Raw genomic sequence first — 16,861 nt, forward strand, 5'->3', positions numbered from 1 at the left:
TACAAATATTTATGGATCCTCTATAATATAATAACTAGGGCCTGTGGGATGCAGAATTGTCCTCTAGCCTCCTCAACTCTAGGCAACCATTAATCTACATTCTGTCTGTATAGGTTTGCCTATTCTGGGCTTTTCATACAAATGGAATCATACAATGTGTAGCCTTTTGTGACCAACTTGTTTAAATTGGCATAATGTTTTTAAGGTTCACCCATGTTGGTAGCATAGATCACTACTTCATTTTTTGTATCGCCAATTAATATACCATTTATAGATACTATCATATTTTATTTGTCCATTCATCAATTGATGGATATTTGAGTTGTTTCCAATTTTTTGCAATTATGAATAATGCTGCTATGAACATTATGTACTAGTTTTTTGCGCTTTCCACTTCTCTTGGGTAGAATGTAACTAGGAGTAGAATTGCTGGTCATATAATAACTCTATGTTTAACCTTTAGAGAAATTGCCAGACTATCTTCCAAATGGTTCCACCAATTTACATCATAGTCTCTTTTTCTTGCTCTCTTTTGGGTGATAAAAATTTTTTTCTTTGATGTACTTTATATTTTAATACACTAATTTTATAGAATTTTTGGATGGTTGTCCTATTACTTACAGCTCTGGGGAGTGCTAGTCTTTCTGTGTGCTACTCTTACTCATGCTAGAGTATTTCCTTAAGTGTTTTATGATATTGGTTTGTGACCTCTTCATTGGTGGATCTTTCACTGTGAGAACTGGGAGAACTAAGATGTGGGACTGTACTTCCAAATTTACATTTGGAGGTATATCTACATTTGTATATACTTCAAATCAGCTTTACACATACAGGCAACCAAGGACATCATCAAATCAGGACCATTTTTTAATGTTAATTTGTCAAGTTAGGGAGTTCTTATATCATGAAGATAGTGTAAATTCCAGATTCAAGCCCCCAAGAGATACAGATGTAAGACCCCAATTTCTCAGGTAGACTTTCTTTTTTTTGCCCATATTGGCCCAGGCAGGAAAAGGTTTCCTGTTAATGAGCTGTGTTGATGAACACATGTTTTCCTAGAACTCTTAAGTTTCCAATTTCTATAGAAATCTCAGTTCTAGCTCTATACTTCCCACAGGCCCAAGAATTCATTTTCTTTCCCTGTGTGGGTATTAAATGGAAGCCCCTGGGCATTACTCACAGGTACTCTTCTTCTCCTAGAGCTAATAAGACATCAGTTTACAAACTCACTGCACTTCAATTTTTGTACACAAGGTTTGACTTTTATTCCAAACTCAAATACACATTCAATTTTGTTTTTATATTTTATCCAGCATTTCTATGTGTTTGTGGTGAGTTCTCACAGTTTTGTTTTTCACCTTTCTGGAACTGGGAATTCCTAATTTTCAAAACAACTAAGATGAGGCACTTTTATTATCCCCACTTCACAGATGAGGAGACAGAGGCATGGAAAATTTAATGAATTTTTCCCTAGGTCATACACCTGGCAAATGGCATTGCCAGTACTTAAATCTAGGTCACATTTCTCTGGAGCCAGTGCCCTAGCCACGGTGCTCTATTGACATATAATATAACTATGCCCATTGCCTAATGATATAGTTTAGTACTAAAGTACCAAAGTCTGTGGTAAAGGGAGTTAAAGATAATATTGGCTTCATTTTCCAGCTGGCTCCCCTCCTGGCAGTAAAATGCCTGCAACAGCTCCAGACCTCATATCACATTGTCCAGAAAAAGAGAGAATATTTTCCAGGAGGCCCTGAGAGAAAGCAAGCCTCTCTCTGCCAGATGCCCTAGTAAATGCATCCTAGCATCTCACTGGCTCTGATTTGGTTATGTATCAGTGCCTAAACCAATCATGGCGGCCTGGGCAAAAGGGCATAGTGGTTGGTCTAAACCAGTTTGAGCCTACCTCTAGAGCTCAGTGTGGAGTCAATCCCACCCAAAGCAGTGACCAGCAATAGCAGAGGAGGTTTCTCAAAGGAAATGTGGGGAAGTATTTCCAGGTGCAGGGACATGGATGTTCCATAGCACAGGACATTAGGTAGGCAAAGGGGATGGGAATGACATTTGAGGAACAGATAAGCAAGGAAAAAAGTATAAAGGGAGCATAATTGTGAGAATGTTAAGAAAGGCATGCAGCAAATCTTTTATTGTTATAATACAGGAACATTTTCTGTGTAGAGATCCAAGCCTCAATTTTTTTCTGATTATTTTTCCTCTTTCTAAAAAGAACATATTTTCTCATCGACCAAAGAATGTACTTCACAGCCACAGTCTCTGGGATCACAATCATTCCTCATCCTCAATTTACTGCAATCAGACTCTCCTCTCACCACTCTGTGGAAGTGGTTCCTGACTTCCAGTCAAGGCCTCTCAGAGGTTGAGAGAGGTTCAAGCACCAGGACCTTAGACAAAGGGGAGGAGGACCGTGGATGTTCTCCTAAAGTCACTCTCCCAACAAGGCATCCTTGTGTGAAAGTCCTCGGTAGAAGCAGTGTGAAAGAAGGAGTCACCGTGTTCATTATGATTGAAACAGCACCACACAGAGAAAAGAGTTAAGCGGGGAGACTTTTTAAATACACTGATTTCTGTAGGAGCTAATGATGCAGCTCCAGCCCCGAGCTCAGGCCTGTCTCCAGATTTGAACCATCGGATGGTAGAACCTGGCTAACTAAGAATATTTTCATCTGCTGAAGATCTGGGTATATTTAAAAAAAAAAAATTAAGGAGTAGTAAAACAGGTTACAAACATTATGGGATATTTTATATATTTACATTTAACAAATTAGTGCTTTTCACACACACAAATTTGCATGTGTTATGGGGTATATATACCGCTGCCTTTATGTGCCCATCCCCCTTCTCAAAGCTCTGCTGCCTTGATTTTGGTATCTGAAGCTACACGTTCTCCTACTTCTCTCCCAACCTCCTATTTTCCTTTCCTCATCTTGATCTCCTTTATTAATTTAACAAACATTTATTGATTTCCTACTTACCATGAGTCAGCTACTGTACTGGGGATATCAATAGTGAGAAAACTAGACACCTTCCAACCCTCATGGGCCAATTTCCCTAGCCTGACACTCAAAGCTCATCACATTCCAACTTACTCACTCATTCAGCCTCATCTTCTTTCTGCTGCTCAACTCCTCCCACCCTGAGTTCCCAGGAATAACAAGCCACACATGGTGCTCTCAACACACCATGTTTTATGCCTCCAGTGCCGTCCCTTTCCCCAAGATTGGTCCAGTTAGTAATATCCTATTCATCCTTCACAACATCTCTCTGTGAAAACTTCCCTGACCTGCCCAGATTACAGTCCCTCCTTATTCTGTGTTACTTCTGTACCTTGTACATATTTTTTTTGGATTTTTTAAAATTCAATTTTATTGAGATACATTCACATACCATGCAGTCATACAAAGCGTACATTCAATTGTTCACAGTGCCATTATATAGTTGTGTGTTCATCACCAAAATTAATTTTTGAACATTTTTATTACCACACACACAAAAATAATAAGAATAAAAACTAAAGAGAAAAAGAACAATTACAGTAAAAAAGAACACTGAGTGCCTCTCCCCCCCCCCCCATTTTTTTACTCATCTATCCATACACTGAACAAAGGGGAGTGTGGTCCATATGGCTTTCCCAATCATGTTGTAACCCCTCATAAGCTACATTTTCATACAATCATCTTCAAGATTCAAGGGTTCTGGGTTGTAGTTTGATAGTTTCAGGTATTTACTGCTAGCTATTCCAATTCATTAGAACCTAAAAAGGGTTGTCTATATTATGCGTAAGAGTGCCCACCAGAGTGAACTCTCAGCTCCTTTTGGAATCTCTCAGCCACTGAAGCTTATTTCATTTCCTTTCACATCCCCCTTTGGGTCAAGAAGATGTTCTCCATCCCACGACACCAGGTCTAGATTCCTCCTCAGGATTCATATTCCAGGTTGCCAGGGAGATTCACTCCCCTGGGTGTCAGATCCCACGTAGGGGGGCTTAGCTGGAGAGAGAGGGCCACATTTGAGCAACAAAGAGGCATTCAGGAGGAGGCTCTTAGGCACAGTTACAGGGAGGCCTAGCCTTTCCTTTGTAGCAACAGTCTTGCCAAGGGCAAGTCCCATGGCAGAGGGCTCAGTCCATCAAACCACCAGTCCCCTATGTCTGTGAGCACATCAGCAACCATCAAGGTGGGGAAGCCCAACACCCCTGCATTCTCCACCAGCTCCTCAGGGGGCTCTGCATATTTTTTTCATTTTTTTTTTAATTAACTCTTTTTTTAAATTAACTATATCAAAAAATTTTTTTTAAATACATACAATAAAAAAACATTCCAAACAAACCATAACAAGGGAGTAAGGAAAAGACAACTAACCTAAAATTACTTTACTTCCAACATGTTCTTACTCTACCCCAAGAATGTACTTATTTTTTTTACACACATCACACCCTGTCATAAGTAATTGTTTGCTGTCAGTGATCTCGCTCACAACACTGTGAACTCTTCAAGGACAGAAGACATTCTGCATCCCTCGGGCCCTAGCTATCATATTATAGAAGATCCATAATTATTACTGAATGGAATTGAAAAATGCATATACCATGTTTAACAATAATAACCCTTATATAGTATTTTAAATTAATTTTGTTATCTTGTTAATAGTCATGAACAAAAAGACTAATGCCTTTTTATCATCTTAGTTCAAAGTCATTAAAGAAATGAAAACGAGTTGAACTAGTGTACCACTCAAAGGATTCTGATCATTTATTCATTTGACATTGTAGTTATGTTTGATATAAAGATAAAATTTAAATTCAGCATTGAAAGTTTACATAAGCCACTGAGAGAAATACTATTTGTAATTATTATTAAGTATGATTTGAAGTAGAACCAAGACTTAAGTGTGTCTTTTCTTAAACCTGTATTAAAAATTGTCTTTTAAACTTAAGAAATCTTTTTTTACTCTATAAATAATATATATATCCTCAAGGGGTAGAGTTCTATATCTATTTTGAAGGAGAGAAAACAGATTTGTTGACAGATTACCGGGTGTGGGGTATAAAAGGGAGATAAAGATGATTCTAAGTTTTTTCGCCCAGCAACTGGAAAGATGGTGTCACAATCAACTAAGGCGATGGGAGGAGCAGGTCTGAGGAAACAGCAGGAGTTCAGTCTGGCGCATGTTGAGTGGGAGATGTCCATTAGTACAACTATTTCTGAACTTAACTAGTTGTCTGATCAGGGGGGAACCACTTTACCATTCTAGGTTTCATCCCTAAAATGAGATTTTTGGACTAGAAGAAATTCAAGGTGCCTCTAATATTTTTTTTGATTCTGAGTTTTACTTGGCTAATTTGTTTTTGTGCTAATTTATGTGATTACTTGTGTGTGTTGTCACAGATTTAATTTTATTTTTGAAATTTTAAATAGATAGGTTGGGATAGTTCTCTTTGAAAATGTGAGTTTTGAGCAAAAAAGATGTAGATGCTAACCATGAAGGCATCTAAGGAAGAATGTTCCAGGCAGAGAAAAATGCCAGTGCAAAAATCTGAAGGTAAGAGGGGGCCTGTTCAAGCAATAGTCCACTTTTGATAAGTATGGGTTAAATATTTACCAATTTCTTTTTCCCTTCAATTGCTATAAATAAAAATTCAGGTATAAAAATCTTGGCAAATAAGCTATGGGTAGTTTTTAACCCTTTTTCTCCTCCTCAAAAACAAAGTCTTCATTTTAAAATTTCAAATTCCAATTTTAGTAAACATTCTCAAATTTGCAAAAAAAAAAAGTTTGTTTTGAAAGTAATATGCCAATTGAATCAGTGAATGGGGTAGCTGGCAGAAAAATAATATAAATCATAAAATAATTAACTTTCCAATTGCACCAAATCATTTTTGATACAGTTAAGATTTAAAAATTGGTTGAAAACAAGGAAGATTTCCATATAGAATGGGCAAAAACCTTTTCTGGTTTTGGTATTTCCCAGGATTCTTTTATTTTCAATGATTTAGGGATTGGCTAAATATATTCTTTTTTCCTGCTCTCCTTTATTGAAATCTGTTGATACTTAATTCAAACTTGGTGAAATTGAGATAGACACCCCATTAATTTAGATGGGCTATGAGGACCCCTCCTGGCTTCCTGGACTGGACTAATTGAAATGTACATGAACAAGAACAGAAAGGAGGTTGTGGCTCTGTGTAATAACAATAATAATAGAAAAAACACTTAACACCTGCCATGTGCTGGAGAATGGATTTTACATATATTAATATATGTAATAATATTTTTCATTCAACCTGACAGGTGAAATACATATCAACATGCCACAGGGTTTTTTAGAAACATTTCAGTGGCATTTAGCACATTCCCAATGTTGCACCACCATCAGCTACATCAAGTTCCAAAACATGATCATCACCCCAAAAGAAAAGCCAGTGCCCATTAAGCAGTCACTCCCCATTCCTCCCTCCCCCATTCCCTGGCAACCACTAACCTGTTTTCTATCTCTATGGATTTACCTACTCCAGGTATTTTGTATAAATGGAATCACACGATATGTGACCTTTTGTTTCTGGTTTCTTTCACTTGCTATAATGTTTTCATGGTTCATCCATGTTGTAACATGCATCAGTACTTCGTTCCTTTTTGTGACTGGGTGATATTCCATTGTACATGTATATATTTTGTTTATTCATCAGCTGATGGATATTTCAGTTGTGCAAACTTTTGCCTATTGAGAATAGTGCTACTATGAAAATTTGCATACAAGTTCCTATATAAACATGTTTTTATTTTTTTATTGTAGAATATAACATATATACATAGAAGTGATAACTTTCCAAGTGCAACTTAACAAATAGTTAGAGAGCAAATTTCCAAGAACATTATAGGCTACAGCTCCACAGTTTCAGCTATTTCCTTAATGTGAAATATAATGTACACACAAAAAGGTAATATCCTTCAAAGTATGATTCAACAAGTAGTTATATAGGAAACTTCCAAAATTGCTATGAGTTATATTACCACAGTTTCAGTCATTTCCTTATTGGAGAACAGAATTCATATACAAAAAGGTGACAGCCTTCAGATCACAATACAACAAGTAGCTATAGGACAAACCTCAAAGGATGTCAAGTATCACAGTTCCACCGTTTCAGTTCTCTTCAGCCATTCCAATACCCTAGCAACCAAGAAAAAGAAAATTATATAAAAATTCAGTATTCATAATCCTTTTTTAAATTCCATCTTGTCTGTTGTTTTTAATTCTTTGGGGTATATACCTTTTGCTGGGTTATAATGGTAATTCTAAGTTTAACTTTTTTCCACAGTGGCTGAACCATTTTACCTTTTCACCAGTGATGCACAAGGGTTCCCATTCCTCCACATCCTCTCTAACACTTACTTACCATTTAAAAAAAAATTTAGTATAGCCATCCTAGTGGATGCATAGTGGCATATGCAATGTGGTTCAAAGCATTTTAGTTTAACACATGCTTTGAACATCTTTTCATGTGCTTTTTTGGCTATTTGTTTATCTTCTTTGGAGAAATGTGTATTCAGATTCTTTGGTTATTTTTAAATTGAGTGTCTTTTTGCTGTTTCATTGCAAGTGTTCTTTATATATTCTGGATAGTAAATCCTTATCAGATACATAATTTGCAAATATTTTTCCAATTCTGTCAGTTTTCTTTTCACTTTCTTAAAAATGTCCTTAGATGTAGAAAAGATTTTAATTTTGATGAAGTCCAATTTATCTATTTTTCCTTTTGTTGTTCGTGCTTCTCATGTCATAGAATACATTACCAAATCCAATGGTAATAGAATTTGTAAGATGAAAATGAACTTCACTACCTTCTAGCTTCTAATATTGCCAAGCAGAATTTTACTGCCAGTCTACTTTTTTCCCTTTACAAATAACTGACTCTTTCTGTCTGGAAGTTTGTAAAAATTTTTCTCTTTATCATTAGGTAAATAATAAAAGAAAATACTTAAAGAACGCTTACTATGAGCCAGGAGATATTCAAAGCATTTCAAATAAATGAATGTATTTAATCTTCACAGCAGCACTTTGAAACTACTGCAATTGCTATCTCTATTTTACAGATGAGAAGACTGAGGAGGAAAGGAGAAGTTAGATAACCTGCCCAAGCTCACACACTAGAGCCAGAATAGCTGATATAATGAAGAGAACCCAAAAGATAAAATAAAAATGTAAGTGCTGTTTAAAGACACTGTGTTTCATAGAGTGAAGGAAATCTGAAAAGAGAAGTTGTGTCAAAGATGATGGGGCTGCTGAGATACTAGTATCCTGATGTGTGCAGCAAAGGAGGAAACTGATTGAAGGTAATTCTATGTGCCCAGTGTAAGGAGTGCTCTGTAGGAGATCCTATCCCTTTCCTCCTAAAACTTAAGAGGAAACACAAAAGTCTTCACCCTGACCTACATGGCCTTGCATGGTTTGGGCCACTGTATTACTCTCCACTATAAACACTTATGTTTTTGTTTATTTTTTATTTGGCTGTCCAGGGCATTTGAACACCTCTCCTACATCTGGGGAATTCACCACCTTTCGTGATCTTGCCTCCCTATAGAGACACACAGTTTTTTGTTTTTTTTTTTCCAGCCCCTCTTTTATCCAGAGTAGAAACTACATCAAAGGTGAATGGCTGAAGAGCTAGCAATGTTTAACCTGAGGACAGGAGACTTTGGTTGGGGGTGGTTGAAGGAAACCATTGATAGAGACCTCTCCAAATATTTGAAAAGTCGGCTGAATAAAAGAAGACTGTGGCTTAAGAGCAGAAGCTGGGGTAGGGTTGGGAAAGGAAAAGTGGGGGGAGAAAGAGGGAAATAGACAAGCTAGGTGGGAGAGCAACTGTAAGCACATTCTCCAAAACTATTGCCTTGTCTACATTATATAAAAATCAACTTAATTGAGGCCTAGTTTACATATATAAAAATGAATCCATTTTACTTGTACATTTTCATGAGTTTGGACAATGAATACACCCATGTAACTACTCCAGTTAAGACACAGACCATTTCTATTATTCCAGGAAGTTCCCGTTTGCACTGCTCCAGACACCCACTACTATCCCCAGCCCCTGGCACCACTAACTTGATTTTGGCCGCTCTAGATTACTTTTTCCTTTTATAAGTTGTCATATAAATGTAATCATATATTTTGTGCCTGGCTTTTTTGCTCAGCATGATATTTTAGATTCATCTCTGTCGTAGCATGTATCAATATTTCATTTCTATCTATTGCTGAGTAGTAGTCCATTGACTAGATATCCCATAATTTGTTTATCCATTCATTTCTTTATAGACAATTGGGTTGTTTCCCAATTTTTGTAATCTTGGAGTTGCTATGAGCATTCACATACAGATCTTTGTGTGGACATCTGTTTTCATTTCTCTTGGGTAGATACTTAGGAGTGAAATTGCTAGTTTACTTGGTAAGTGCATATAAAACATTACGCTCTTAAATTTTTAATTTGGAAATTACAAACTTATAAAAGCTTGCAACTGCTTGCAAATATTTGGAGAGGATTTTATCAGTTGCAAAAATAATAGGAACCACCCTCAAAAAATATATTATTCTTGTTATTTTTGTGTGTGTGCTAATGAAGGTGTCAGGGATTGATTTAGGTGATGAATGTACAACTATGTAATGGTACTGTGAACAATCGAATGTATGATTTGTTTTGTATGACTGCGTGGTATGTGAATATATCTCAATAAAATGAAGATAAAAAAAAAATAGGAACCCATTCAGAGAACTCCAGCATACACCCATCCCCAGAAAACCATATACAATTTGAGCATTTTGTCACATTTGCCACATCATTCTATCCATCTATCAATCAATCCATCATCAATCTGTCTATCTAACTATTTAAATATTTGAGAGCAGATTGTATACATTATGCTCCTTGAACACATAATACTTCCATGTACATTTCCTAAGAACAAAGATATTCACTTATGTAACCATTTTAAGTACAGTTATCAAGGTCAAGAAATTTAACATTCTCACAAGGCTTGCAGTCTAATTTTCAATTTTTCTTATGTCCCAATAATATCCTTTTGAGCCTTTTATCTTTCATTAGATCCAGTCCAGAATCATATATTGCATTTAATTGTTATTGTCTCTTTAGTTGCTCTTTTAAAAATATTGTGTAAATAAATAAATATATATATATAAAACATAAACTTTCTCATCTCAATCATTCCCAAGTGTGTCACTCAATAGGATTAATCACATTCATAATGTTGTGTTACCCTCACCACTATCCATTACCAGAACTTACATATCACCCCAAAGAAACCTTATGCCCACTATGCATTGAATCTCCATCTCTCCTATTTACCCTGCCCCTGGTAAACTGTATTCTACTTTCTGTCTCTATGAATTTGCCTATTCTAGCTATTTCATATAAATTGAATCATACAGTTTCTGTCCTTGAGCCTGACTTATTTCCTCAACATGATATTTTCAAGGCATCAGAGCTCCATTTCTTTTCAAGGCTAAGTAATATTCCATTGTGTGTATATATACTATGTTTTGTTTATCCGTTCCTCTACTAACAGACATTTGGGTTGCTTCCATCTTTGGCTATTGTGAGTAATGTTGCTATGAACACTGGTGAACAAATATTTAATTGGAGTCCCTGCCTCAATTCTTTTGGGCATATACCTAGAAGTGGGATTGCTGGGTCATATGGTAGTACTAAGTTTAACTTTTTTTGTTTTTTGACTTTTTATTTTGAAATACTTTCAAACTTACAGGAAAGTTGCAAAAATAATATGAACTCCATACAAAGGACTCCAACATGCCCCTGCCCCATCCCTGATACCAAGATCCACCAATTTAACATTTTGTCATATCATTCTCTCCCCCTACCAAATTCCTGTCTCCCTATCAATTCATTTTCTAAACACTTGAGTTTCAGTTGAGTTAGGTTGTATATATCGTGCTTACTTAATACTATCATGTACATGCCCTGTAGGAAGTAAAAAGTGGCATTACAAACCAAAAATACAATAGTACTGGTATTTATATTTACTCATGTCATTAGCCTCACTGGAGATCTTTATTTCTTCATTTGGCTTTGATCTATTGTCTATTGTCCTTTCTTTCAACCTGCAGAACTCTTTTTTTTGGTGTTTTCTGGATTTTTATCCTCTTCCTTTGGATGGGCCATCAATTCCTGTTCCTTTGTTTGTCTTGTAATCTTTTGTTGCACATGTTCATTTTAATATTTTAAAATGTTACTCTGGGATTTAATCCCTGAGCTGCCTGTTTCTTGAGTTCGTATCTAGCTAGTGATATGACAGACATTTTCTTATGTGCCAAGAACTAACAAAACCAAAAAGAGTAATGTAAAAAACACCTTTCACAGTCTTTGCAAATTGGCTTTGTATTGGCTGGTGCTCTCGTTCAGAGTTCAATCCTCTTATTAAGAAGGTCTGCTCAAGGTGAATGCAAAATGCAGTTTTTCAGAGCCATTCTCTTGTCCTGGATGTTTGCTTGGTAGTGGTCTTAAGAGTTTCCTTGTTTACAGGAATTTGAATATCCCCTCTTCTCCCTAGGAAGCAGACTTCTCTCTCTCCTGGTGCTCCACTACAGAACTTAAAGCAGGTAAGTCTTTGCTCCAGGCCACCCTACTTGTTTCTTACACCACTTTCACTGTCCTAAGCCGCTTCTGCCTGGAGATCAAATTCTTGAAGGAGAGTGAGCTGAAGAGGACCTTTGCAGGTCAGTCTTTCCCAGCTGGAAGGAGGCCAGGAACTCACAAAGGCGCTCCAGTTGACTCCATATTGCCACGAGGAAGGGTAGAGTGAAGGGCCAGCATGGTTGTCAAGATCTTCTCCTATGGCTCTTTGAAGCTGTGCTTTCTTGATTCAGCACTTGCCCTTCAACTGTTTCCCATAGTTTTGAGGAAGGGTCCTGTCTTTAAGACTCCTCTGCTGCTTTTGCCTGAGGCAGTTTGGAACAATGGCCACCCTCAGAGGCCCAACAAGCTGAAGTAGCTGATCAAAAGCAGTGATCAGTGATTGGACTGCACACCCCAGATCTTAGGGAGCTGGCAACAGGAGTCAGGACTGAGGACCTCACTGCTGCCTGCCATAAGGTCGGTGGATGGGCAACAGTAGCCATTGCGCAGAGAGTAAAATTCACTGGCATTTACCTCAGTTTGCCAGCCTATTCCTCCCGCTCCTCCCTGGATGCTGCACAGTATTCTACTAGACCCCAGTGTTTCAGAATAGTTGATACAGACAGTTTCTGCCTGTTTATAATTTGTTCTGGTGGAGGGACTCATTCCTAGAGCTTCCTTCTTCACCATCTTGCTATAGTCCTTCTTTACCTCTGAACATAAGTAGGGCCAGTTTTTAAAAGTCTTTGGTATGTCCCATTTCTGGTCCTCCTCATTGATAGTTTCTAATGTTTTAATTTTCCCCTTGGTCTAGGCCATTACTTCCTGTTTCTTGTATGTTTTTGTAACTTTTTTTTGAAACCTGGACATTTTGACATTTTAATGTGTTATTGCTGGAATTTGGACTGAGCTATCCTTGAATGTTTGGAGTTAACAACAACAAAAAAAGTAAGACGGGAAAGAAGCAAATACTTTTCGTAGTCTTTGCAGATTCATCTGGGCCAATCTCCTTCAGGGCTTATCCATGCAACGAGTTTAAAGAATACCTTCAAGTCAGAGCATAAAGGCCTCCCTGATCTTTCCTGCAGATGCATCTTGTCATGGGCATGTGCATGGGCCCCTAAGAATTGCCCAGTTTACATAGTTCTGAGTGTCCCCTCTCCCTTAGGAAACAGTTTCCTCATGGTCCTGGTCACTGCACTGCATGTCCTACAGCTAGCAATCTCTTGCCCCAGGCAGCATGACTGGGTGTTCTGCCATAGTGTTCTCAAGATCTTGGTGAACTACTTTCTATACACAGGGCAAGTTCTGGAACAGTGAGTCCCCCAGGCCACCACTAGACACATCAGGCCAAACATATATGATCCCAGTATATGCACAAGGGTTATTCTGCTCATTCCGGAACTGGCACCAGGGATCTACACTGGGGCTGGTGAGGGGTGGGGGAGGGGCTATCCAGGACACCTGAGAGCCTACCTTTTTTTTTTAAATTCAGTTTTATTGAGGTATATTCACATACCATACAATCATCCATGCTGTACAATCAACTATTCACAGTACCATCATATAGTTGTGCCTTCATCACCCCAATCCATTTTTGAACATTTTCTTTGTACCATAGAGAATAAAAATAAGAATAAAAAACAAAAGTGAAAAGGAACACCCGAATCATCTCCCCCATCTCACCCCAATCTTCCTTTAGTCCCTGTCCCCATTTTTCTACTCATCCATCCATACACTGGGTAAAGGGAGTGCGATCCACAGGGTTTTCACATTCACACTGTCACTCCTTGTAAGCTACATAGTTATACAATCGTCTTCAAGAGTCAAGGCCACTGGGTTGGAATTTCGTAGTTTCAGTTATTTACTTCTAGCTATTCCAATTCACTAAAACCTAGAAGAGGATATCTATATAGTACATAAGAATGTCCACCAGAGTGACCTATCGACTCCATTTGAAATCTCTCAGCCATTGAAACTTTATTTTGTTTCATTCTACTTCCCCCTTTTGATCCTACCACTTTTAGGTGTTCAGTGCTCAGCTTGTTACTTCAGTCCTTTAACAGGTTTCTGTAGTTTTGAAAAAAATGTTTCTGGATAGAAGTCCTTTATCAGGATTATGTTTTGCAAATATTTTCTCCAAATATATGGTTTCACTTTTTTTTATTTTCTTAAATGTATGTTTTGAAGAGCAAACAATTTTAATCTTTATGAAGTCCAATTTGTCAAGTGATTTATTTTATGGTTTATGCTTTTTGCATCTTATCTTAAAAAAGTCTTTGTCTAACCCAAGTTCACAAAGATTTTCTTCTCGCATCTTATTATTTTAGCTCTTACATTTAGCGCTATGATCCATCTTGAAGTAAGTTTTGAATATGCTGTGAGGTAAGATTAGAGATTCCTATTTTTGCATATAGAAATTCAATTATTCCACCATCATTTGTTGAAAAGACTATTATTTCATTATTGAATTACCTTGATACCTTTGTCAAAAATCAAATGATCATTTATGTGTGGGGTTATTTCTGGATTCTCTATTCTGTTCCATTGATCTCAATGCTTATCCTTATACCAGCACCATAATCTTGATTAATGTAGCTTTATAATAAATCTTGAAATCACATAGTATATGTCCCCCAAATTTGTTTATTTTCAAAATCCTTTTGAATTTCCATAAAATTTTATAATCTTGTAGATTCCTTAAAAAAAAAAATCTGTGATTTTGATTGGCATTACGTTAAATCCACAGGTCAGTTCAGAGAGAATTGACATCTTAACAAGACTAACAGTATTGAATATGGTATATCTATTTATGGAGAGCTTCTTTAACTTTTCTCAGCAGTCTTTTATAGTTGCCAGCTTATAGGTCTAGCACCTTTTTTGTTAAAATTATTATTTTTGTTAAAAATATTTTACGTTTTTGATGCTGTTCTAAATGGTCTTCTAAACTTTCAACTTCTAATTGATTTTTGCAAGTATAACAGTTGATTTATATATATTGATCTTATTTCCTGCAACCTTGCTAAACTCACTTGCTAGACCTAGTAGTGTTTTGGAGATTTCTTAGCCTTTTCTATGTAAATGACAATGTTCTCTGCAAGTAAATCTTTTCTAATATATATATCTTTTATTTCTTCTTTTTAAATAAGTATTTCAAAACTCAACAATCCATAGCCAAACACAATTAAAAGGAGATCTGAACACAACAACTGTAAAAATCATAAACACTTTTGACGTCTCCCTTAGTGTGTCATGTTGCTGAAGTTTTTTTCAGATCTCTGGTTTTATGAATGCTCGTTTGGATTTCTTGGTTTGGTGAGACACAGTATGCACTAAATATTAATTTTATTTATTAGAAGGGAAATAATCTCTCCTGTACATGTGAACTGGAAAATAGCAAGAAGAGATTTTCTTTCTCAATCCTGTAGTTTTTTGCTATGTTTACAGCTGACACATGGGACAGTTCATTTTTTCGCTTTTTTTCAGGCCATGTAAATTTTTCTTAATAAATGATTCCTGCCTGTCAAGCCTCAGCAAATAACACTGACATTTTCCCAGTCCATGAAGCTTGCCACATGGATTACATATATGCATTACTCACACAACAGAATCATTGGCCCATGTGCCAGAATGAAATATGATTTTACAGTTGTCTTCAGAACACAAATTTCCAGCTTTGGTGCTACATATATGGAGACAGATTTGCAGTTTTTATTTCCTAACACAGATTCAAACACATTCAGCTCAAGCAAGAGAAGTATTTGCTCCTTCAGCTGGTTCCTTGGCCGTAAGAAACTCTTGCTTCTTTTCAGAGGATCTGTCACCTAGAAAAAATAAAAAACACAATAACTCTCAACTGTTTGCATTGTTAAAACTTAAAACAGGTCCAAAGGAAAATGTGCCTTGGAAATCCTTCACTGATTTGTTTTTGTAGAACAGCTGGAGGTAAGACCCACTACGCTAATCATGTCCAGTTGCTGCTGGTTGTGTTGTACATTCAGGAAATTCATAATTAGGTGGTTATATCCCCTGAGTTTTCCCTGAAGCACTCTTTACAACTTTCAATTTGTCTTCTTCTTTGTCATTCAAAACAACAACAAAAAAAAAAAAAAAAAAAAAAGAAAAAGAAAGAAAGAAAGAAAAGAAAAGTAAAGAAAAAAAAAGAGGAGAGAAGAGAAGAATAGGGAAATTGAATTTTAAATAGTTACGCTTCTAAAATAAACCAAATTGCTTTACGACTATTGTCCCTCCTCTTAAAAATAAAAAACAGTCACAGCATGTGTACGTATTAATGTGTGCATATGAGGGTGTGTGTGTACTTCTTAGAAATATTTTTAAAAGTTTTCCCCTTAAAAATTATGCTCTGGAAAGTTCATGTGCTTTGTGTTGGTTTCAAAGAGTGGGGATGTATGATCAGCTGGTAGTCCTGGGACTTCAAGGATTAAGTTTTAACAGTTCATGTAAATGGTATACTTTTTCTTATTCTATCTGCTTCCTTCCCCCAACCTTTTGCATTATTCAATAATTAGTACAATGCTGTCATTTGTGGCTCGAGTGTTTGTCAATCTTTTGTTGATTATTAGCAAGTTAATCAATTCTATATTGGAAGAATGGTCTGTTACGTATACTTCGGACAAGCAGGGTTTCCTAGGATCTTTACTACTTTGTTAAGCAGTTTTAGGGAAAATGAGGAAAGAAAAAATGCTCCATGAGCTGGCCCGTGGTGAAAAAATGTGTCATTATTATCCTAATAATCCTACATTACCAGCAGTTAATTCACTGATCCACAGAAATAAGCAGTTTCAAGTGAAGTGCCAAATACTAGTTATAGTTAAAACCAAATAGAAAAATGATGAATTTTTTCTGCAAGAGCCCAGTACTTCTAAGAGGCTACAGAACTTGATGTTCCTGTAGAGTGTAGGTAGGACAATTATGTAGCAAAACTATCTATTATTCACTTTTTCCAAAAGCTAATTTAATATATTAATTCATTTATTAAGAACATGACTTGTGAACATGGGACTAATCATTTTTATGTTTTCCTCTAAAAAAAGGTCCTTATGTGGATTATAAGTACATTCTAGGCTCTTCTACTTTCAAATTCTACATCTGATCTTTCTATAAGATACATGTTTAAACCAGTATGTTTCTGAGGTTTAATGTCTATTCAATATTTCTCATTTCTCCTTCTCCAGG

Source organism: Choloepus didactylus, chromosome 1 (genome assembly GCF_015220235.1).
Source record: "Choloepus didactylus isolate mChoDid1 chromosome 1, mChoDid1.pri, whole genome shotgun sequence".
Classification (NCBI taxonomy): Eukaryota; Metazoa; Chordata; class Mammalia; order Pilosa; family Megalonychidae; genus Choloepus; species Choloepus didactylus.